This window comes from Eriocheir sinensis, unplaced genomic scaffold (assembly GCF_024679095.1).
Source record: "Eriocheir sinensis breed Jianghai 21 unplaced genomic scaffold, ASM2467909v1 Scaffold332, whole genome shotgun sequence".
Lineage (NCBI taxonomy): Eukaryota > Metazoa > Arthropoda > Malacostraca > Decapoda > Varunidae > Eriocheir > Eriocheir sinensis.
This window is the reverse complement of record NW_026111646.1, coordinates 354,264-381,514: the sequence shown is the minus strand read 5'-3', so window position 1 is coordinate 381,514 and position 27,251 is coordinate 354,264.

Here is a 27,251-nt window from a genome sequence, read left to right as displayed (position 1 = left end):
GTTGACTGGCGGAGGTTTTGTTGGATCTGGTAGGTGCAGGTGTCAGGGCTTGACAGGTGTGCTGCGTGTGGAGGGAGGGAGCTTAGGGGAAGGTAGTGGAGAGAGTGAGGTCAGTGAGGATTCCGTCCAGTGTGTTTGTGCGTGTGTGGGGAAATTTACTACTTGTGTGGGGTGTGGCAGTTATCAATATCACTGGTGGAGTTGATTGAAGTCACCATAAACCTTTACTGCCCAGAGGGGAAGAGAGAGTGCGCTGCTGGTCCATTTCTTCGATGATGTGGTTGATCAGCAAATTGGCGGAGGCGGCGCAGGAGGGTAGTAGACCAGACAGATTAGTACCGAGGGCAGAGGCGAGGGGTGGGAGGAGGGGTGAGCCTGACCAGAGGTTTCCACCTCGGTGTCTCCAACGGGGAGTAGGCAGGGGGTTGGTGGGTGGCCCAGCGTGGGCCTTTAACCCACCGCCCTCGTTACCTCTTCTCGAACGATGGAAGAGCTGAAGAATCCAGTGATGTTAAAAGAGCTCAGGTACTATCTGCCACGCCTCTGTGTGATGGCCACAACGTCAGCGCTGAGTGGATTTGATGGTGGTGATGACTTCGTCTAGCTTGTTGTTGAGGGAGGTAACGTTGGAGTAGCAGGGTTGGCAGGTTGTACCACTGGCGCGGCACTTCTGATGTGTTTGTAGTCCCAACCAAGCCATGGGTTTGGTATTTCTCCTAGGTGGTGGTGATCACTGGTGTAACATATCATAGTGTTTCCTGGCACTGCGGTTTTAAAATAACAGTTCCTTTAGCTTCGGATAACGTTCGCTGCAGGGGAGTGGCAGAGAGCACGTCGTAGGCGGTATAGATAAGTAGTGTTGTATCACAGTAGAACACATCGCACTAAACACTAATGACGAGATAGAGAGCAATGATGAAGAAAGTGGGTGTGGGTGAAAGTGTGAGGTCAACACCTGACCAGGCTGCTCTGAGGAGCGCCAGCAACCATGACACTCTTCGCGCGACGATGGAGGCCCTTATTATTATTGTGTTAATAAATTTATCATATTGTATGTGCATTTTGTATATTTATTTTGATACAAATTTAATTATTTGATGTATATTTTTGTATATATGTTTTTATAAAAATATGTTTTTTTTAATGGGTATTTTGCATCTTTATTTTCATACAAATTTACATTATTTGATTGATATTTTGTGAATTTATTTTGATAAGATTTTACATTGCTCTATGTGTATTTTGTATATATTTTATTTTACATATTTACATTATTTAATGTGCATTTTCTATATATATTTTATACAAAAATACGTTACTTTATGTCTATTTGTTTATATATTTTCAATGAAATTTACATTATTTTATGTGTATTTTGTATATGTATTTCAATACAAATTCTCCCAAATTTATGTGGATTTTGTATATCTATTTTCATACAAATTGAAATTATTTTTGTGTTTTTTTCTGTTTTTTTATACAAATTTTAGGTTTTTATATATTATTTGTATATTGATTTTCCTACATATATACATTCTTTTATTGAAATTTAGTTTATTGAATTTTATACAATTTACCTTATTTTAGGTGTATTTTGTATATATATTTTTATACGTATTTACATATGTTATGTGTATTTTTTATATATATATTTTCATAGAAATTTACGTTATTTTATGTGTTGTCGTATATATATTTTAATACAAATTTACATTATTTGATGTGTATTTTACATAGCTATTTCAATACAAATTTACCTTATTGTATGTGCATTTTGTATATTTATTTTAATACAAATTTAATTTATTTTGTATATTTTTGTATATATATTTTTATACAAATATGCGTTATTTTATGGGTATTTTGCATCTTTATTTTCATAGAAATTTATATTATTTTATTGATATTCTGTTCATTTATTTTGATACGATTTTACATTATTCTTGGTGTATTTTGTATATATTTTTTTTTCATTTTTCCTTAATATAATATGTATTTTGTATATATATTTTATACAAATTTACGTTACGTTACGTTACGTTACGTTACGTGTATTTGTTGATATATTGACACAATTTATATCTTATGGGTATTTTGTATATATATATTTCAAAAGAAATTTACCTAGTTTTATGTTTATTTTGTATATCTATTTTCATACAAATTCAAATTATTTCAGGGTATTTTTTATATATTTTAATACAAATTTTACTTATGCTATGTGTATTTTGTAAATTTATTTTCATTCAAATATATATTATTTTATTGGCATTTTGATGATTTATTTTGATAAGAATTTACATTATTTTATATACTTTGTATATTTATTTTTATACATTATTTAATGTTTATTTTGAATATATTTTTATACTAATTCATGTTATTTTATGTGTATTTGTATATATATTTTCATTCAAATTTATATTAATTTATGTGTATTTTGTACATATATTTCATTACAAATTTACCTTATTTTATGTTTATTTTGTATATTTATTTCATTCAATTTTAAATTATTTTATGTGTATATCTGTATTTGTATATAGGTTATTTTATGTTTATTTTCTATATATATTTTCATCCAAAATTCCATTATTTTTTTGGTATTTTGTTAATTTAATTCGAGACGAATTTAGATTATTTCATTGGTATTTTGTATACAAATTTTTAAACGAATGTACATTAATTAATGTGTGTTTTGTATATATTTTTATGCAAATTTACTTTATTTTATGTGCATTTTTGTATATATATTTTTTATAGAAATTTGCGTTATTTTTTGTGTATTTTGTATATGTTTTCTCATTCAAATTTACATTATTTTATTGGAATTGTGTTTATTTATTTTTATACGAATTACATTATTATATGTGTATTTTGTATAATTTTTTTATACGTATTTACATTATTTAATGAGTATTTTGTTTATATATTTTTATACAAATCCACTTTGTTATATGTGTATTTTTATAAATATTTTGATACAAATTTACATTATTTTATGAACTTTGTATATATATACAAAGTTCATAAACAATATTTAAACACATAAAGACTATATATAAATTCAAATTCAGCTTATTTTATGTGTATTTTGTATATCCATTTTCATACAAATTTAATTACTTTTTGTGTATTTCTGTGTATACTTTTATAGAAATTTACGATATTTAATGTGTATTTTGTATATTTATATTTACACAAATACACATTCTTTTATTGGTATTTTGTTTATTTATTTTGATACGAATTTACATTATTTTATGAGTATTTTGTATACATTTTTTATACGTATTTACTTAATTTTATGTGTATTTTGTATGTATATTTTAATACAAATTCAATTATTTTTTGCGTATTTTGGTATATATATTTTTTTAAAAAATGCTTTATTTTATGCGTATTTTGCATCTAAATTTTCATACAAATTTTCATTATTTTATTAACTTTCTGTGTATTTATTTTGATACGATTTTACATTATTCTATTTGTGTTTTGTATATATATTTTTTATATATATTTACATTATTTAATGTGTATTTTGTATATATATTTAATACAAATTTACTTTATTTTAATTGTATTTGTTTATATATTTTCAATGAAATTTACATTATTTTAAGTGTTTTTGTATATGTATTTAAATACAAATTTACCTAATTCTATGTGTATTTTGTATAATTATTTTCATACAAATTTAAATTATTTTTGTGTATTTTTGAATATAGTTTTTTACAAATTTAGGTTATTTCATGTGTATTTTGTGTGTCTATTTTCATACAAATACACATTCTTTTATTGATATTTTGTTTATTTATTTTGACGCGAATTTACATTATTTATATTTTGTATATATATTTTTATACGTATATACATCATTTCATGAGTATTTTGTAAATATATTGCTATAGAAATCTACGTTATTTTATGTGTATTCGTATATATATTTTGAAATAAATCTACACTGGTTTATGTGTATTTTGCATATTTTTTCAATACAAATTTAACTTATTGTATGTGCATTTTGTATATTAATTTTAATACAGATTTAATTATTCTATGTGTATTTTTGTATATGTATTTTTATTGAAATATGCTTCATTTTATGGGTATTTTGCATCTTTATTTTCGTACAAATTTACATTATTTTATTGATATTCTGTGTATTTATTTTGATTCGATTTTACATTATTCTATGTGTATTTTGTGTGTGTGTGTGTGTGTGTGTGTGTATATATATATATATATATATATATATTCATATATATATATATATATATATATATATATATATATATATATATATATATATATATATATATATATATATATATATATATATATATATATATATATATATATATATATATATATATATATATATATATATATATATATATATATATATTTTTTTTTATACCAATGTACGTTAGTTTATGTGTATTTGTTTTCATTTAATAAAAATTTACATTATTTTAGGTGAATTTTGTACATGTATTTAAATACAAATTTAACTAATTATATGTGTATTTTGTATATCTATTTTCATACAAATTGAAATTATTTATGTGTATTTTTGTATATATTTTTATATAAATTTTCGTTACTCTATTTGTATTTTGTATATTTATTTTCCTACAAATATACGTTCTTCTATCGGAATTTTGTTTGTTTATTTTGATACGAATTTCCATTATTTATGTGTATTTTGCATATCTATTTCAATACAAATTTACTTTATTGTATGTGCATTTTGTGTATTTATTTTAATACAAATTTAATTATTTTATATGTATTTTTGCATACTTTTTTTTATACAAATATGCGTTATTATATGGGTATTTTGCATCTTTATTTTCATACAAATTTACATTATCTTATTGATATTCTGTTTATTTATTTTGATACGATTTAACATTATTTCATGAGTATTTTGTATATATATTTTTATACATATGTAAGATGTTTAATGTATATTTTTTATATATATATATATATATATATATATATATATATATATATATATATATATATATATATATATATATATATATATATATATATATATATATATATATATATATATATATATATATATATATATATATATATATATATATATATATATATATATATATATATATATATATATATATATATATATATATATATATATATATATATATATATATATATATATATATATATATATATATATATATATATATATATATATATATATATATATATATATATATATATATATATATATATTATCCAAATTTACGTTATTTTATGTGTATTTGTTTATATATTTTCATACAAATTTACATTATTTTATGTGTGTTTGTATATGTATTTCAATACAAATTTGCCTAAGTTTATTTGTATTTTGCATATCTATTTTCAAACAAATTTAAACTATTTTTGTGTATTTTTGTATATATTTTTATACAAATTCTAGTTATCTTATTTGTGTTTTGTATATATATTTTCCTAAAAATATACATTCTTTTATTGGAATTTTGTTGATTTATTCTGATACGAATTTACATTATTTTATGAGTATTTTGTATAAATATTTTTCTACGTATTTACATTTTTTATGTTTATGTTGTATATATATTTTCTTAGAAATTTACGTTATTTTATTGTGTTTATTCGTATATATTTTGATATAAATTTTAAACAAATTCATGTTATTTTTTGTGTATTTGGATATATATTTTCATACAAATTTACATTATTTTATATGTATTCTTTTACATTTATTTCATTACAAATTTACCTTATTTTATGTTTATTTTGTATATTTATTTCAAAAAATTTTAAATTATTTTATATGTATATTTGTATTTGTTTTTAGGTTATTTTATGAGTATTTTTAATATATATTTTCATCCATAATTACAATTTTTTATTGTTTTTTTGTTAATTTAATTCGATACTAATTTAGATTATTTCATAGGTATTTTGTTTACATATTTTTATACGCATTTACATTATTTAATGTGTGCTTTGTATATATATTTTTATGCAAATTTACTTTATTTTACGTGCATTTTTGTACATATATTTTTATAGAAATTTGCGTTATTTTATATGTATTTTGTATATATTTTCTCATACAAATTTACATTAATTTATTGGTATTTTGTTTATTTATTTTGATACGAATTATATTATTATATGTGTATTTTGTACATATTTTTTATGCGTATTTAAAGTATTTCATGAGTATTTTGTTTATATATTTTTATACAAATTTGCGTTATTATGTGTGTATTTGAATAAATATTTTGATACAAATTTACATTATTTTATGTATTTTGTATATATATTTCAATTCAAATTTAGCTCATTTTATGTGTATTTTGTATATCTATTTTCATACAAATTTAATTACTTTTGTGTATTTTTGTATATAGTTTTATATAAATTTAAGTTATTTTATGTGTATTTTGTATATTTATATTTATACAAATACACATTCTTTTATTGGTATTTTGTTTATTTATTTTGATTCGAATTTACATTATTTTATGTGTATTTTGGATACATTTTTTTATACGTATTTACTTAATTTTATGTGTATTTTGTATATATATATTTATAGAAATCTACGTTATTTTATGTGTTTTCGTATATATATTTTGAAACAAATTTACATTGTTTTATATTTATTTTTGAATATCTCTTTCAATACAAATTTACCTTACTGTATGAACATTTTGTATATTTATTACTATACAAATTTTAATATTTTATGTGTATTTTGGTATATATATTTTTATAAAATATGCGCTATTTTATGGGAATTTTGCATCTATATTTTTATACAAATTTACATTATTTTATTGATATTCTGTGTATTTATTTTGATACGATTTTACATTATTCAATTTGTTTTTTGTATTTATTTTTTTATACATATTTATATTATTTATTGTGTATCTTGCATATATATTTTATACAAATTTACGTTATTTTAAGTGTATTTGTTTATAAATTTTTCTTTCAAATTTAAATTATTTTATGTTTATTTTGTATATGTATTTCAATACAAATTTACCTAATTTTATGTGTATTTTGTATATTTCTTTTCATACAAATTTAATTTTTTTTTTGTATTTTTGTATATAGTTTTATACAAATCTAGGTTATTTTATGTACGCATTTATATTATTTAATGTGTGTTTTGTATACATATTTTTTAGCAAATTTATTTTTTTATATGCATTTTTGTACATATATTTTTATAGAAATTTGCGTTATTATATGTGTATTTGTTTATGTTTTCTCATACAAATTTACATTATTTTATTGCTCTTTTGTTTATTTATTTTGATAAGAATTACATGATTATATATCTACGTTATTATATGTATTTGTATAAATATTTTGATACAAATTTACATTATTTAATGTATTTTGTATATACATTTCAATTCAAATTTAGCTTATTTTATCTGTATTTTGTATATCTATTTTCATACAAATTTAATTAATTCTGTGTATTTCTGTATATAGTTTTATATAAATTTACGTTATTTTATGTGCATTTTGTATATTTATATTTATACAAATACACATTCTTTTATTGGTATTTTGTTTATTTATATTTATACAAATTTACATTATTTTATATGTATTTTGTATACATTTTTTTATACGTATTTACTTCATTTCATGTCTATTTTGTATATATTTTTATAGAAATCTACGTTATTTTATATGTATTCGTATATATATTTTGAAATAAATTTACATTGTTTTATATGTATTTTGCATATCTATTTCAATACAAATTTACCTTATTGTATGTGCATTTTGTATATTTATTTTAATACAAATTCAAATAATTTATGGTTATTTTGGTATATATAATTTTCTAAAAAATGTTTTATTTTATAGGTATTTTGCATCTTAATTTTCATACAAATTTACATTATTTTATTAATATTCTGTGTATATATTTTGATACGATTTTATATTATTCTATTTGTGTTTTGTATATATTTTTTCATACATATTTACATTATTTAATGTGTATTTTGTATATATATTTTATACAAATTTACGTTATTTTAAGTGTATTTCTTTATATATTTGCATTCAAATTTACATTATTTTAAGTGTATTTTGTATATGTATTTCAATACAAATTTAGCTAATCTTATGTGTATTTTGTATATTTATTTTTATATAAATTTAAATTATTTTTGTGTATTTTTGTATCTAGTTTTATACAAATTTAGGTTATTTTATGTGTATTTTGTATACATATTTTCATACAAATACACATGCTTTTATTGATATTTTGTTTATTTATTTTGAAGCGAGTTTACATTATTTAATGTGTATTTTGTATATATATTTTTATACGTATTTATATCATTTCATGTGTATTTTGTATATATATATATATATATATATATATATATATATATATATATATATATATATATATATATATATATATATATATATATATATATATATATATATATATATATATATATATATATATATATATATATATATATATATATATATATATATATATGTTATTTATGTTTTCGTATATATATTTGAGACAAATTTGTATCAAAATATTTATAAAAAATGCAAATAAATAAAGAAGATTCCGATAAAAGAACGTATATTTGTAGGAAAATAAATATACAAAATACACATTTAAATACATGTTGAAAATACATAAATAATGAAATTTGTTTGAAATGAAACAAATACACATTAAGTATATATATGTATAAAATATACACAGAATACACATAGAATAATGTAAAATCGAGTTAGAATAAATACACAGAATATCAATAAAATAATGTAAATTTGTATGAACATAAAGATGCAAAATTCCCATAAAATAGCGGATTTCTTATAAAAATATATATACCAAAATACACATAAAATATTTAACTTGTATTGAAATAAATATACAAAATACACATACAATAACGTAAATTTGTATTGAAAGAGATATGCAAAAATACATATAAAACAATGTAAATTTGTTTCAAAATATATATACGAATACACATAAAATAACGTAGATTTATATAAATATACAAAATACACATACAAAATAAACATAAAATAAGGTATATTTATAATGAAATATCTGTACAAATTACACATAAAATAATGTAAATTTATATGAAAATATATATAAAATACCATGAATTTGTAAATAAATTATATATTGAAAATGAATATTAAATAATGTAAATACGAATTAAAATATATATAAAAAATACATATTAAATGATGTAAATTTGTGTCAAAATAAATAAAGAAAATATCATGAAAAGAATGTGTATTTGTATGAAAATAGATAATAGATAATAAATTTGTTTAAAATATATATGCAAGATACACATTAAATAATGTAAATATGTATAAAAAAATATATACAAAAAACAAATAGAATGATGTAAAATCGTATCAAAATAAATACACAGAATATTAATAAAATAATGTAAATTTGTATGAACATAAAGATGCAAAATTCCCATAAAATAGCGGATTTCTGATAAAAATATATATACCAAAATACACATAAAATATTTAAACTTGTATTGAAATAAATATACAAAATACACATACAATAAGATAAATTTGTATTGAAAGAGATATTCAAAAATACATATAAAACAATGTAAATTTGTTTCAAAATATATATACGAATACACATAAAATAACGTAGATTTCTATAAAAATATATATACAAAATACACAGAAAATTAAGTAAATACGTATAAAAAAATGTATACAAAATACACATAAAATAATATAAATTCGAATCAAAATAAATAAAAAAAATACCAATAAAAGAATGTGTATTTGGATAAATATAAATATACAAAATACACATACAAAATAAACATAAAATAAGGTAAATTTATAATGAAATATCTGTACAAATTTCACATAAAATAATGTAAATTTATATGAAAATATATATAAAATACCATGAATTTGTATAAAAATATATATTGAAAATAAATATTAAATAATGTAAATACGTATGAAAATATATATACAAAGTACATATAAGATAATGTAAACTCGTATCAACATAAATCAACAAAATACCAATAAAATAATATATATTTGAATGAAAAATTAATTTACAAAATACACATAGCATAACTAAAATTTGTATTAAAATATATACAAAAATACATAGAGATAATTTGAGTTTGTATGAAAATATATATACAAAATTCACATAAAACTAGGTAAATTTCTTTTGAAATATATATACAAAATACCCAAAAATTATTGTAAATTTGCGTCAAAATATATAAAGAAATACACATAAAATAACGTAAATTTGTATGAAAAATATATACAAAATACACATAGAATAATGTCAAATCGTATCAAAATGAATGAGCAGAATATCAATAAGATAATGTAAATTTGTATGAAAATAAAGATGCAAAATACCCATAAAATAAAGCATACTTTTATAAAAATAGATATACAAAAATAAACATAGAATAATTAAATTTGTATTAAAATTAATATACAAAATGCATATACAATAAGGTAAATATGTATTGAAAAAATATGCAACATACACATAAAAGTGTAAATTTGTTTCAAAATCTATATACGAATACATATAAAATAACTTAGATTTCTATAGAAATATATATGCAAAATACACATGAATTGATGTAAATACGTATAAAAATATATGTACAAAATACACATTAAATAATGTAAATTCGCGTCAAAATAAATCAACAAAATATCAATAAAAGAATGTGTATTTGTATGAAAATAGATATACAAAATAAATATAAAACAACCTAAATTTGTATAAAACAATATACAAAAATACACAAAAATAATTTAAATTTATATGAAAATAAATATACAAAATACACAGAAAATTTGGTAAATTTGTATTGAAATACATATACAAAATACACATAAGATAATGTAAATTTTAATGAAAATATATAAACATACACACTTAAAATAACGTAAATTTGTATGAAATATATATACAAAATACTCATTAAATATGTAAATATGTATAAAAAATATATATACAAAAAACAAATAGAATAATGTAAAATCGTATAAAAATAAATACAAAGAATATCAATAAAATAGCGTAAATTTGTATAAAAATAGAGATGCAAAATTCCCATAAAATAGCGATTTTTTTTTGCAAAATATATATACCAGAATACACATAAAATATTTAAATTTGTATTGAAATAAATATACAAAATGCACATACAGTAAGGTAAATTTGTATTGAAAGAGATATTCAAAAATACATGTAATACAAGTTAAATTTGTTTCAAAATATATATACGAATACACATAAAATAACGTAGATTTCTATAAAAATATATATACAAAATACACATAAAATTAAGTAAATACGTATAAAAAAAAATGTATACAAAATACACATAAAATAATGTAAATTCGAATCAAAAAAAATTAACAAAATAACAAAAAAATAATGTGTATTTATATAAATATAAATATACAAAATACACATACAAAATAAACATAAAATAAGGCAAATTTGTAATGAAATATATGTACAAAATACACATAAAATAATGAAAATTGATATGAAAATATATATACAAATACACATAAAATACCTTGAATTTGTATAAAAATATATATTAAAAATAAATAATAAAATATGTAAATGCGTATAAAAATATATATACAAAGTACATATAAAATAATGTAAATTCTTATCAATATAAATCAACAAAATACCAATAAAATAATATATATTTGAATGAAAATAAATTTACAAAATACACATAACATAACTAAAATTTGTATTAAAATATATACATAAATTGAATGAAAATAGATATACAAAATACACATAAAACTAGGTAAATTTCTTTTGAAATATATAAACAAAATACGCATAAGATATTGTATTTTTGTGTCGAAATATATAAACAAATGCACATAAAATAACGTAAATTTGTATGAAAAATATATAGAAAATACACATAGAATAATGTCAAATCATATCAAAATGAATGAGCAGAATATCAATAAAATAATGTAAATTTGTATGAAAATAAAGATGCAAAATACCCTTAAAATAAAGCATATTTTTTTATAAAAATACATATACAAAAATACACATAGAATAATTAAATTTGTATTAAAATTAACATACACATAAAAGTGTAAATTTGCTTCAAAATCTATATACGAATACACATAAAATAACGTAGATTTCTATAGAAATATATATACAAAATACACATGAAATGATGTAAATACGTATAAAATTATATATACAAAATACACATTAAATAATGTAAATTCGCGTCAAAATAAATAAACAAAATATCAATAAAAGAATGTGTATTTGTATGAAAATAGATATACAAAATACACATAAAATAACTTAAATTTGTATAAAATTATATACAAAAATACACAAAAATAATTTAAATTTGTATGAAAACAAATATACAAAAACACATAAAATTAGGTAAATTTGTATTGAAATACATATACAAAATACACATAAAATAATGTAAATTTGAATGAAAATATATAAACATATACTCTCTAAAATCACGAAAATTTGTAACAAATATATATACAAAATACACATTAAATTATGTAAATATGTATAAAAAAATATATATACAAAACACAAATAGAATAATGTAAAATCGTATCAAAATAAATACACAGAATATTAATAAAATAATGTAAATTTGTCTGAAAATAGAGATGCAAAATACCCATAAAATAAAGCATTTTTTATAAAAATATATATACCAAAATACATATAAAATATTAAAATTTGTATTAAAATAAATATAAAAAATGCACATACAATAAGGTAAATTTGTATTGAAATATATATGCAAAATACATATAAAACAATGTAAATTTATTTCAAAATATATATACGAATACACATAAAATAACGTAGATTTCTATAAAAATATATACAAAGTACACATAAAATGAAGTAAATACGTATAAAAAAATGTATGCAAAATACATATAAAATAATGTAAAATCGTATCAAAATAAATAAACAAAATACCAATAAAAGAATGTGTATTTGTATAAATATAAATATACAAAATACACATAAAATAACGTAAATTTGTATAAAACTATATACAAAAATACAGAGAAGTAATTAAATTTGTATTAAAATAGATATACAAAATACAAATAAAATAAGCTAAATTTGAATTGAAATGTATATACAAAATACATAAAATAATGTAAATTTGTATCAAAATATTCTTACAAATACATATAATAACGAAATTTGTTTAAAAATATGTAAAGACAATACACATTAAGTAAGGTAAATACGTATAAAAAATATGTAGAAAATACATATATAACCATGTAATTCGTATCAAAATAAATAAACAAAATATCAATAAAATAATGTAAATTTGTATAAAAAATATGTAGAAAATACATATATAACCATGTAATTCGTATCAAAATAAATAAACAAAATATCAATAAAATAATGTAAATTTGTATGAGAAAACATATAGAAATACACATAAAATAACGCAAATTTCTATAAAAATATATGTACAAAAATGCACATAAAATAAAGTAAATTTGCATAAAAATATGTATACAAAACACACATTAATAAAGTAAATGCGTACATAAAATAACCTAAATTTGTATAAAACTATATAAAAAACAAACAAAAATAATATTTATTTGTATGAAAAGAAATATACTAAATACACATAAAATTAAGTAAATTTGTATTGAAATACATATACAAAATACACATCAAATAATGTAAATTTCAATGAAAATATATAAACAAATACACTTAAAATAACGTAAATTTTTATAGAACATATATGCAAGAAACACATTAAATAATGTAAATGTGTATAAAAAAATATATACAAAAAACAAATAGAATAATGTAAAATCGTATCAAAATAAATACACAGAATATCAATAAAATAATGTAAATTTGTATGAAAATAAAGATGCAAAATTCCAATAAAATAGCGCATTTTTTTAAATATATATATTAAATTACACAAAATATTTAAATTTGTATTGAAATAAATATACAAAATGCATATACAGGGGGATAAATTTGTATTGAAAGAGATATTCAAAAATACATATAAAACAATGTAAATTTGTTTCAAAATATATATACGAATACACATAAAATAACGTAGATTTCTATAGAAATATATATACAAAATACACATGAAATTATGTAAATACGTATAAAAATATATATACAAAATACATATTAAATATTGTAAATTCGTGTCAAAATAAATAAACAAAATATCATGAAAAGAATGTGTATTTGTATGAAAATAGATAATATATAACAAATTTGTATAAAATATATATGCAAGATACACATTAAATAATGTAAATATGTATAAAAAAATATATACAAAAAACAAATAGAATAATGTAAAATCGTATCAAAATAAATACACCGAATATTAATAAAATAATGTAAATTTGTATGAAAATAAATATGCAAAATTCCCATAAAATAGCGGATTTCTTATAAAAATATATATACCAAAATACACATAAAATATTTAAATTTGTATTGAAATAAATATACAAAATACACATACAATAAGGTAAATTTTTATTGAAAGAGATATGCAAAAATACATATAAAACAATGTAAATTTGTTTCAAAATATATATACGAATACACATAAAATAACGTAGATTTCTATAAAAATATATATACAAAATACACATAAAATTAAGTAAATACGTATAAAAAAATGTATACAAAATACACATAAAATAATGTAAATTCGAATCATAATAAATTAACAAAATACCAATAAAAGAATGTGTATTTGTATAAATATAAATATACAAAATACACATACAAAATAAACATAAGATAAGGTAAATTTGTAATGAAATATATGTACAAAATACACATAAAATAATGAAAATTTATATGAAAATATATATACAAATACACATAAAATACCATGAATTTGTATAAAAATATATATTCAAAATAAATATTAAATAATGTAAATGCGTATAAAAATATATATTCAAAGTACATATAAAATAATATAAATTCGTATCAATATAAAACAACAAAATACCAATAAAATAATATATATTTGAATGAAAATAAATTTACAAAATACACATAGAATAATGTAAAATCGTATCAAAATGAATGAGCAAAATGTCAATTAAATAATGTTAATTTGTGTGAAAATGAAGATGCAAAATAGCACTAAAATAAAGCATATTTTTATAAAAATACATTTACAAAAATACACATAGAATAATTAAATTTGTATTAAAATTATTATAGAAAATGCATCTACAATAAGGTAAATTTGTATTGAAAAAATATGCAACATACACATAAAAGTGTAAATTTGTTTCAAAATCTATATACGAATACACATAAAATAGCTTAGATTTCTATAGAAATATATACCCAAAATACACATGAAATGATGTAAATACGTATGAAAATATATATAAAAAATACACATTAAATAATGTATATTCGCGTCAAAATAAAAAAAAAAATAACAACAAAAGAAAGTGTATTTCTATAAAAATAGATATACAAAATACACATAAAATAACCTAAATTTGTATGAAACTATAGACAAAAGTACACAAAATAATTTAAATTTGTATGAAAATAAATATACAAAATACACATAAAATTAGGTAAATTCGTATTGAAATACATATACAAAATACACATAAAATAATGTAAATATGAATGAAAATATATAAACATATACATTTAAAATAACGTAAATTTGTATCAAATATATATACAAAATACACATTAACTAATGTAAATATGTATAAAAAAATATATACTAAACTCAAATAGAATAATATAAAATCACATCAAAATAAATGCACAGAATATTAATAAAATAATGTAAATTTGTATGAAAATAAAGATGTAAAATACCCATAAAATAACGCAATTATTTTAAAAATATATATACCAAAATACACAAAATACTAAAATTTGTATTAAAATAAATATAAAAAATGCACATACAATAAGGTAAATTTGTATTGAAATAGATATGCAAAATACATATAAAACAATGTAAACTTATTTCAAAAATATATATACGAATACACATAAAATAACGTAGATTTCTATAAAAATATATACAAAATACATATAAAATGAAGTAAATACGTATAAAAAAATGTATACAAAATTCACATAAAGTAATGTAAAATCGTATCAAAATAAATAGACAAAACGCCAATAAAAGAATGTGTATTTGTATAAATATAAATATATATATATATATATATACATATATATATATATATATATATATATATATATATATATATATATATATATATATATATATATATATATATATATATATATATATATATATATACAAAATACACATAAAATAACGTAAATTTGTATAAAACTATATACAAAAATACACAGAAGTAATTAAATTTGTATGAAAATAGATATACAAAATACAGATAAAATAAGCTAAATTTGAGTTGAAATGTATATACAAAATACATAAAATAATGTAAACTTGTATCAAAATATTTATACAAATTCATATATTAACATATATTTGTTTAAAAATATATAAACAAAATACATATTAAGTACCGTAGAATGGGGTAAGTGGGCCCTTCCAGGGGTAAGTGGGCCCACTTTAAAAAAAAATTGTTAATAATTTTTGGTATATATTTTTCTTTTTAGGTTACAGCCATTAGAAAGTGGTACAATTAAGGAATGAACACACCAAATTTGAAGCGTCTACAGCCAACTGGTGGTTAGTTATATTTCATTATGTAAATTGATATATTTTGGAATTTTTCAGACAGGGAAATACAATTAACATGCAGGCATCTAAAAAATTATTTGACTGAACTGAAATTTTGACAAGGATCTACAAATATCCTAAGGTTGGTTGTACATAAATATTAGGTAGATTAAATAAATAGGCAGGAGTGTAGAGCCTCCAGGGCAAATGGACCCACCCCAACTCAAGTTTTGATTATTTTTACAGAAACTTTATGAATTGATATTGGCCTGCCTAAAGCCATGATTGGGGACAACCTAGCCTCTCACATGTCTGCTGACATTCTTGCCAAGTGTGAGGAGCATAACATCAAGTTCATGATGCTTCCTCCAAATAGCACACATCTCCTTCAGCCTTTAGATGTTTGTGTATATGGTCCCATGAAAAAGGCATGGTGAAAAATTTTAAAAGAATGGAAGTCTGGCCCTAATAAGCATTTCACCACCTTGCCAAAACAATGATTCCCATACCTTCTTCTGCAACTCTGCAATGGCATGCCCAACATGAGTGAATTACTTGTTAAGTCCTATGCAACCACAGGAGTTCATCCTTTAGACAAATCACGAGTGCTGAAAAGGCTGCAGCACCAAGGTGAGTCACCAGCAACAAATTTGGTCAGTCCCTTGATCATTGATCACATAAAAGAATTGCGATATGCAGCAAACACAAAGCCAAATGCTGTTGTTAGGTCAAAAAGACTTTGGTGTCACCTGGCAAAAGTGTTACTACTGCAGATGTCACGGTTCTAAGTCGACATGCAGCAGGTCCATCAAGAGCAGTACACCAGCTGCATCCTACTAAAAAACAATAAACAAGGTCACCAACACCTGATTCTAGTACCTCTGAGTACACTCTTTCTGACATTGAACCTATTGAGCCTGATGATGATGTTGTATGCGAGGCAGAGGGTACCAGCAATGCAGCTGAGACCATGTCATTAGAACAGGGTGATTATGTTCTGATCAGGTTCTCGACAAAAAAGCACCTATTCCATTATGTAGGAATAACGGAAAAAAGGATTTCCAGTGATATTTGGAGCCTCAATTACTTGAGAAACAAACTCAGTGGTGACAGAAAGCACTTCTGCTTTGATAAACCTTTAAATCCTGATATTTTGGACACTAATTTACATGATATTAATAACAAATTACCCAAACCAACATTTGTAAAGAACAAAATGATGTTCTCTGCCTCTCTATTCACTGGAGTGATGGTGAGATAGGCACCTGATTTGTGCTTGAATGTGCTTTTATTTGGTGTCGGCCCACTTGCCCCAAAGCTTGGGGTAAGTGGGCCCGCCTGTTTGAACACATGTACCTCCATATATATGATATGCAAAAGGATTTCATTACTGTCACAGATAGTCATAGTTCTGTTCTACTTATTCAAGAACAAAAACTTTCAAAATGTCTGTTACTTTTAATTTGACATTGAGAAAAACTCTAAAAAGCGGGCCCACTTACCCCATTCTGTAAATACGTATAAAAAAATATGTACAAAATACATATATAATCATGTAATTCGTATCAAAATAAATAAACAAAATAGGAATAAAATACTGTAGATTTCTATAAAAAAAAAAACTTATATAAATACACGTAAAATAAAGCAAATTTCTATAAAAATATATGTACAAAAATGCACATAAAATAAAGTAAATTTGCATAAAAATATGTATACAAAATACACATTAAATAATGTAAATGCGTACATAAAATAACCTAAATTTGTATAAAACTATATAGAAAAATACACATAAATAATTTAAATTTGTATGAAAAGAAATATACAAACTACACATAAAATTAGGTAAATTTGTATTGAAATACATATACAAAATACACATAAAATAATATAAATATGAATGAAAATATATAAACAAATACACTTAAAATAACGTAAATTTGTATAAAATATATATGCAAGATACACATTAAATAATGTAAATGTGTATAAAAAAATATATACAAAAAACAAATAGAATAATATAAAATCACATCAAAATAAATGCACAGAATATCAATAAAATAATGTGAATTTGTATAAAAGTAAAGATGCAAAATTCCCATAAAATAGCGCATTTTTTATAAAAATATATATACCAAAATACACATAAAATATTTAAATTTGTATTGAAATAAATATACAAAATGCACATACAGTAAGGTAAATTTGTATTGAAAGAGATATTCAAAAATACATATAAAACAATGTAAATTTGTCTCAAAATATATATTCGAAAACACATAAAATAACGTAGATTTCTATAAAAATATATATACAAAATACACATATAATTAAGTAAATACGTATAAAAAAATGTATCCAAAATACACATCAAATAATGTAAATTCGAATCAAAATAAATAAACAAAATACCAATAAAAGAATGTGTATTTGTATAAATATAAATATACTAAATACACATAAAATAACGTAAATTTGTATAAAACTATATACAAAAATACACAAAAGTAATTAAATTTGTATGAAAATAGATATAAAAAATACTCATAAAATAAGCTAAATATGAATTGAAATATATATACAAAATACATAAAATAATGTAAATTTTTATCAAAATATTTATTCAAATACACACATAATAACGTAAATTTGTATAAAAATATATAAATAAAATACTCATGAAATACTTTAAATACGTATAAAAAATATGTACAAAATACACATTTAAAAATGTAGTTCGTATCAAAGTAAATAAACAAAATACCAGTAAATTAATGTGAATTTGTAAGAGAAAATATATACAAAATACATATAAAATAACGCAAATTTCTATAAAAATATATGTACAAAAATGCACGTAAAATAAAGTAAATTTACATAAAAATATATATACAAAGCACACATTAAATAATGTAAATGCGTATAAAAATATGTATACAAAATACCTATAAAATAATCTAAATTAGTATCGAATTAAATTAACAAAATACCAATAAAATAATGTAATTATGGATGAAAACATATATTGAAAATACATTTAAAATAACCTAAACACAAATACAAATATACACATAAAATAGTTTAAAATTGAATGAAATAAATATACAAAATAAACATAAAATAATGTAAATTTGTAATGAAATATATGTACAAAATACACATAAAATAATGTAAATTTGTATGAAAATTTATATCCAAATACACATAAAATAACATGAATTTGTTTAAAATTTGTATCAAAATATATACGAATACACACAATAAAATAACGTAAATTTTTAAGAAAATACCTATACAAAATAAACATAAAAAATGCAGATACGTAGAAAAATATATATACAAAATACTCATAAAATATTGTAAGTTCGTATCAAAATAAATCAACAAAATTCCAATAAAAGAATGTATATTTTAGGAAAAAATATATACAAAATACAAATAAAATAACTAAAATTTGTATAAAAATATATACAAAAATACACAAAAATAGTTCAAATTTGTTTAAAAGTAGATAAGCAAAATACAAATAAACTTAGGCAAATTTGTATTGAAATACATATACAAACACTCATAAAATAATGTAAATTTGTATGAAAATATATAAAAAAATACACATAAAAAAACGTAAATTTGGATAAAATATATATACAAAATATACATTAAACATTTAAAATATGTATAAAAATATATATACAAAATACTCATCAAATAATGTTAAATCGTATCAAAATTAATAAACAGAATATCAATAAGATAATGTAAATTTGTATGAAAATAAAGATGCAAAATACCCATATAATAGCGCATATTTGTATAAAAATATATATACAAAAATATATATAAAATATTTAAATTTGTATTAAAATAAATATACAAAATGCACATACAATAAAGTAAATTTGTATTGAAATTGATATGCAAAATACACATCTATAATGTAAATTTGTTTTAAAATAAATATACGAATACTCATAAAATAGAGTAGATTTCTATGAAAATATACATAGAAAATACATATAAAATGATGTAAATAAGTATAAAAATATATATACCAAATATATCTCAAATAATGTAAATTCGTATCAAAATAAATAAACAAAATTACGATAAAAGAACGTATATTTGTAGGAAAAAAAAAAAAAATACACAAAAAATATCGAAAATGTATATAAAAATATATACAAAAATATACAAAAATAATTTCAATTTGTATAAAAATAGATATACAAAATAAACATATAATTAGTTAAATTTTTATTTAAATACATGTACAAAATACACATAAAATAATGTAAATTTGTATGAAATGAAAACAAATACACATAAAGTAACGTACATTTGTATTAAATATATATACAAAATACACATAGAATAATGTAAAATTATATCAAAATAAATACACAGAATATCAATAAAATAGTGTAAATTTGTATGAAAATAAAGATGCAAAATACCCATAAAATAAAGCATATTTTCATGCAAATACATATATAAAAATACACATAGAATAATTAAATTTTTATTAAAATTAATGTACAAAATGTATATACAATAAGGTAAATTTGTATTGAAAAAATATGCAAAATACACATAAAACAGTGTAAATTTGTTTCAAAATCTATATACGAATACACATAAAATAACGCAGATTTCTATAGAAATATATATACAAAATACACATGAAATGATGTAAATACGTATAAAAATATATATACAAAATACACATTAAATAATGTAAATTCGCGTCAAAATAAATAAACAGAATATCAATAAAAGAATGTGTATTTGTATGAAAATACATATACAAAATACACATAAAATAACATAAATTTGTAAAAAACTATATACAAAATACACAAAAATAATTTAAATTTGTATGAAAATAAATATACAAAATACACATAAAATTAGGTAATTTTGTTTTGAAATACATATACAAAATACACATAAAATAATATAAATATGAATGAAAATACGTAAACAAATACACTTAAAATAACGTAATTTGTATACTATATATATACAAAATACAAATTAAATAATGTAAATATGTATAAAAAAAAATATACAAAACACAAATAGAGTAATGTAAAATCGTATCAAAATAAATACACAGAATATTAATAAAATAATGTAAATTTGTATGAAAATAAAGATGCAGAATACCCATAAATTAACGCATATTTTAAATAAAAATATATATACCAAAATACACATAAAAAAATTAAATTTGTATTCAAATAAATATACAAAATACACATACAATAAAGTAAATTTGTATTGAAATAGATATGCAAAATACATATAAAACAATGTAGGTTTATTTCAATATATATATATATATATATATATATATATATATATATATATATATATATATATATATATATATATATATATATATATATATATATATATATATATATATATATATATATATATATTTATATATATATATATATATATATGAATACACATGAAATAACGTAGATTTGTATAAAAATATATAAACAAAATACACATAAAATGAAGTAAATACGTATAAGAAAATGTATACAAAATAAACATAAAATTATGGAAATTCGTATCAAAATAAATAAACAAAATACCAATAAAAGAATGTGTATTTGAATAAATATAAATATACAAAATACACATAAAATAATGTAAAATTGAATATATCTATATACAAAAAAAAATTAATTAAATTTGTATGAAAATAGATATACAAAAGACACATAAAATAAGCTAAATTTGAATTAAAATAAATATACAAAATACATAAAATAATGTAAATTTGTATCAAAATATTTATTCAAATGCACATATAATAACGAAAATTTGTATAAAAATATATAAACAAAATACACTTTAAATAATGTTAATACGTATAAAAAATATGTACGTAATGTAAAAATTGATAAAAATAAAGATGCAAAATACCCATAAAATATCTCATATTTAAAAAAAATATGTATACAAAAATACACATAAAATAATTAAATTTGTAATAAAATAAATATACAAAATACACACACAATAAGGTTAATTTGTATTGAAATAGATATGCAAAATGCACATAAAATAATGAAAATTTGTATCAAAATATATCCGAATACACACAATAAAATAACGTAAATTTTTATGAAAATATATATACAAAATACACATAAAATAATGTAAATACGTATCAAAATAGATCAACAAAATTCCAATAAAAGAATGTATATTTGTAGGAAAATATATATACAAAATGCAAATAAAATAACAAAAATTTGTATAAAAATATATACAAAAATACACAAAAATAGTTTAAATTTGTTTGAAAATAGGTATGCAAAATACACATAAAATTAGGCAAATTTGTATTGAAATACATATACAAAACACACATAAAATAATGCAAATTTGTATGAAAATATATATACAAATACACCAAAAATAATGTAAATTTGGATAAAATATATCTACAAAATATACACTAAATAATTCAAATATAAATAAAAATATATATACAAAATACTCATAGAATAATGTAAAATCGTATAAAAATAAGTAAACAGAATATCAATAAAACAATGTAAATTTGTATGAAAATAAAGATGCAAAATACATATATAATAACGCATATTTGTATAAAAATATATATACAAAAATACATATAAAATAATTAAATTTGTATTAAAATAGATATACAAAAAGCACATACAATAAACTAAATTTCTGTTGAAGTAGATATGCAAAATATACATCAATAATGTAAATTTGAATCAAAATATATATACGAAAACTCATAAAATAGAGTAAATTTCTATGAAAATATACGTAAAAAATTCATATAAAATTATGTAAATAAGTATAAAAATATATATACCAAATACACCTCAAATAATGTAAATTCGTATCAAAATAAATAAACAAAATTTCGATAAAAGAAAGTATATTTTTAGGAAAATAAATATTCAAAATACACATAAAATAACGAAAATTTATATAAAAATATATCCAAAAATACACAAAATAATTTCAACTTGTATGAAATAGATATACAAAATACACATATAATAAGTTAAATTTGTATGTAAATACATGTAAAAAATACACATAAAATAATGTAAATTTGTATGAAATAAAAACAAATACACACAAAGTAACGTAATTTTGTATTAAATATATATATATATATATATATATATATATATATATATATATATATATATATATATATATATATATATATATATATATATATATATATATATATATATATATATATATATATATATATATATATATATATATATATATACAGAATATCAATAAAATAATGTAAATTTGTATGAAAATAAAGATGCAAAATACCCATAATATAAAGCATATTTTTATAAAAATATATATACAAAAATACACATAGAATAATTAAATTTGAATTAAAACTAATATACAAAATGCATATAAAATATATTGTATATATATTTCAATTGGAGTTTAGCTTATATAATGACTATTTTGTAAATCCATTTTCATATAAATTTAATTACTTTTGTGTATTTTTGTGTATAGTTTTATACAAATTTACGTTATTTAATGTGTATTTTGTATATTTATATTTATACAAATGCACATTCTTTTATTGGTATTTTGTTTATTTATTTTGATACGAATTTACATTATTTTATAAGTATTTTGTATACATTTTTAATACGTATTTATTTAATTTTATGTGTATTTTGTATATATATTTTTAAAGAAATCTACCTTATTTTATGTGTATTCGTATATATATTTTGAAACAAATTTACATTGTTTATATGTATTTTGCACATCTATTTCAATACAGATTTACCTTATTGTATATGCATTTTGTATATTTATTTTAATACAAATTCAATTATTTTATGTGTATTTTGGTATATATATTTTTATAAAAAAATGCGTTATTTTATGGGTATTTTGCATCCTAATTTTCAAACAAATTTACATTATTTTATTAACATTCTGTGTATTTATTTTGATTCGATTTTACATTATTCTATTTGTGTTTTGTATATATTTTTTTTATATATATTTACATTATTTAAAGTGTATTTTGTATATATATTTTATACAAATTTATATTATTTAAAGTGTATTTGTTTATATATTTTCATTCAAATTTACATTATTTTAAGCGTATTTTGTATATGTATTTCAATACCAATTTACTTAATTTTATGTGTATTTTATATATTTATTTTCATACAAATTTAAATTATTTTTGTGTATTTTTGTATACAGTTTCATACAAATTTAGGTTATTTTTTGTATATTTTGTATATTTATTTTCATGCAAATACACATCCTTGTATTGATATTTTGCTTATTTATATATATATATATATATATATATATATATATATATCTATATATATATATTTATATATTGTATGTGCATTTTGTATATTAATTTTAATACAAATTTAATTATTCTATGTGTATTTTTGTATATGTATTTTTATAAAAATATGCTTTATTTTATGGGGGTTTTGCATCTTTATTTTCATACAAATTTACATTATTTTGTTGATATTCTGCTCATTCATTTTCATACGATTTGACATTATTTTATGTGTATTTTGCATATATTTTTCATACAAATTTACGTTATTTTATGTGTATTTGTTTATATATTTTGATACAAATTTACAATATTTTATGCGTATTTTGTATATATATTAAAAAGAAATTTACCTAGTTTCTATGTGGTTTTTTATATCTTGATACAAACTCAAATTATTTCTATGTATTTTTGTATATATTTTAATACAAATTTTAGTTATGTTATGTGTATTTTGTAGATTTATTTTCATTCAAATATATATTATTTTATTGGTATTTTGTTGATTTATATTGATACGAATTTACATTTTTTTATATGTACTTTGTATATATATTTTTATACGCATTTACATTATTTAATACTTATTTTGAATATATATTTTCATACAAATTCATGGTATTTTATGTGTATTTGAATATATATTTTTATATAAATTTTCTTTATTTTATGTGTATTTTGTACATATATTTCATTACAAATTTACCTTATTTTATGCTTATTTTGTATGTGTATTTTGTATATTTATATTTATACAAATACATATTCTTTTATTGGTATTTTGTTAATTTATTTTAATTAGAATTTACATTATTTTATGTGTATTTTGTATACATTTTTTATACGTATTTACTTAATTTAATGTGTATTTTGTACATATATTTTTATAGAAATCTTCGTTATTTTATGTGTATTCGTATATATATTTTGAAACAAATTTACATTGTTTTAAATGTCTTTTTGCATATCTCTTTCAATACAAATTTACCTTGTTGTATGTGTATTTTGTAAATTTATTTCAATACAAATTTAAATATTTTATATGTATTTTGTTATATATATTTTTATACAAAATGCGCTATTTTATGGGAATTTTGCATATTTATTTTCATACAAATTTACTTTATTTTATTAATATTCGGTGTATTTATTTTGATACAATTTTACGGTATTCTATTTATTTTTTGTATATATTTTTTTATACATATTTACATTATTTAATGTGTAACTTGCATATATATTTCATACAAAATTATTATATATTATATATTTCCATATAAATACACATTCTTTTCATGATATTTTGTTTATTTATTTTGACACGAATTTACATTATTTAATATGTATTTTTTATATATATATTTATACGTATTTACATAATTTCATGTGTATTTTGTATATATATTTCTATAGAAATCTTCGTTATTTTATGTGTATTCGTATATATATTTTGAAACAAATTTACATTGTTTTATATGTATTTTTGAATATCTCTTTGAATACAAATTTACTTTACTGTATATGCATTTTGTATATTTCTTTCCATACAAATTTAAATATTTTATGTGTAATTTGGTATATATATTTATATAAAAAATTCGCTATTTTATGGAAATTTTGCATCTTTATTTTCTTACAAATTTACATTATTTTATATATATTCTGTGTATTTATTTTGATACGATTTTACATTATTCTATTTGTTTTTTGTATATATTTTTTTATACACATTTACATTATTTAATGTGTATCTTGCATATATGTTTTATACAAATTTACGTTATTTTAAGTGTATTTGTTTTGTATTTTCATTCAAATTTACATTATTTGATGTGTATTTTGTATATGTATTTTAATACAAATTTATCTAATTTAATGTGTATTTTGTATATTCTTTTCATACAAATTTAAATTATTTTTGTGTATTTTTGTATATAGTTTTATACAAGTTTAGGTTATTTTATGTGTATTTTGTATATCTATTTTTATGCAAGTACACATTCTTTTATTGA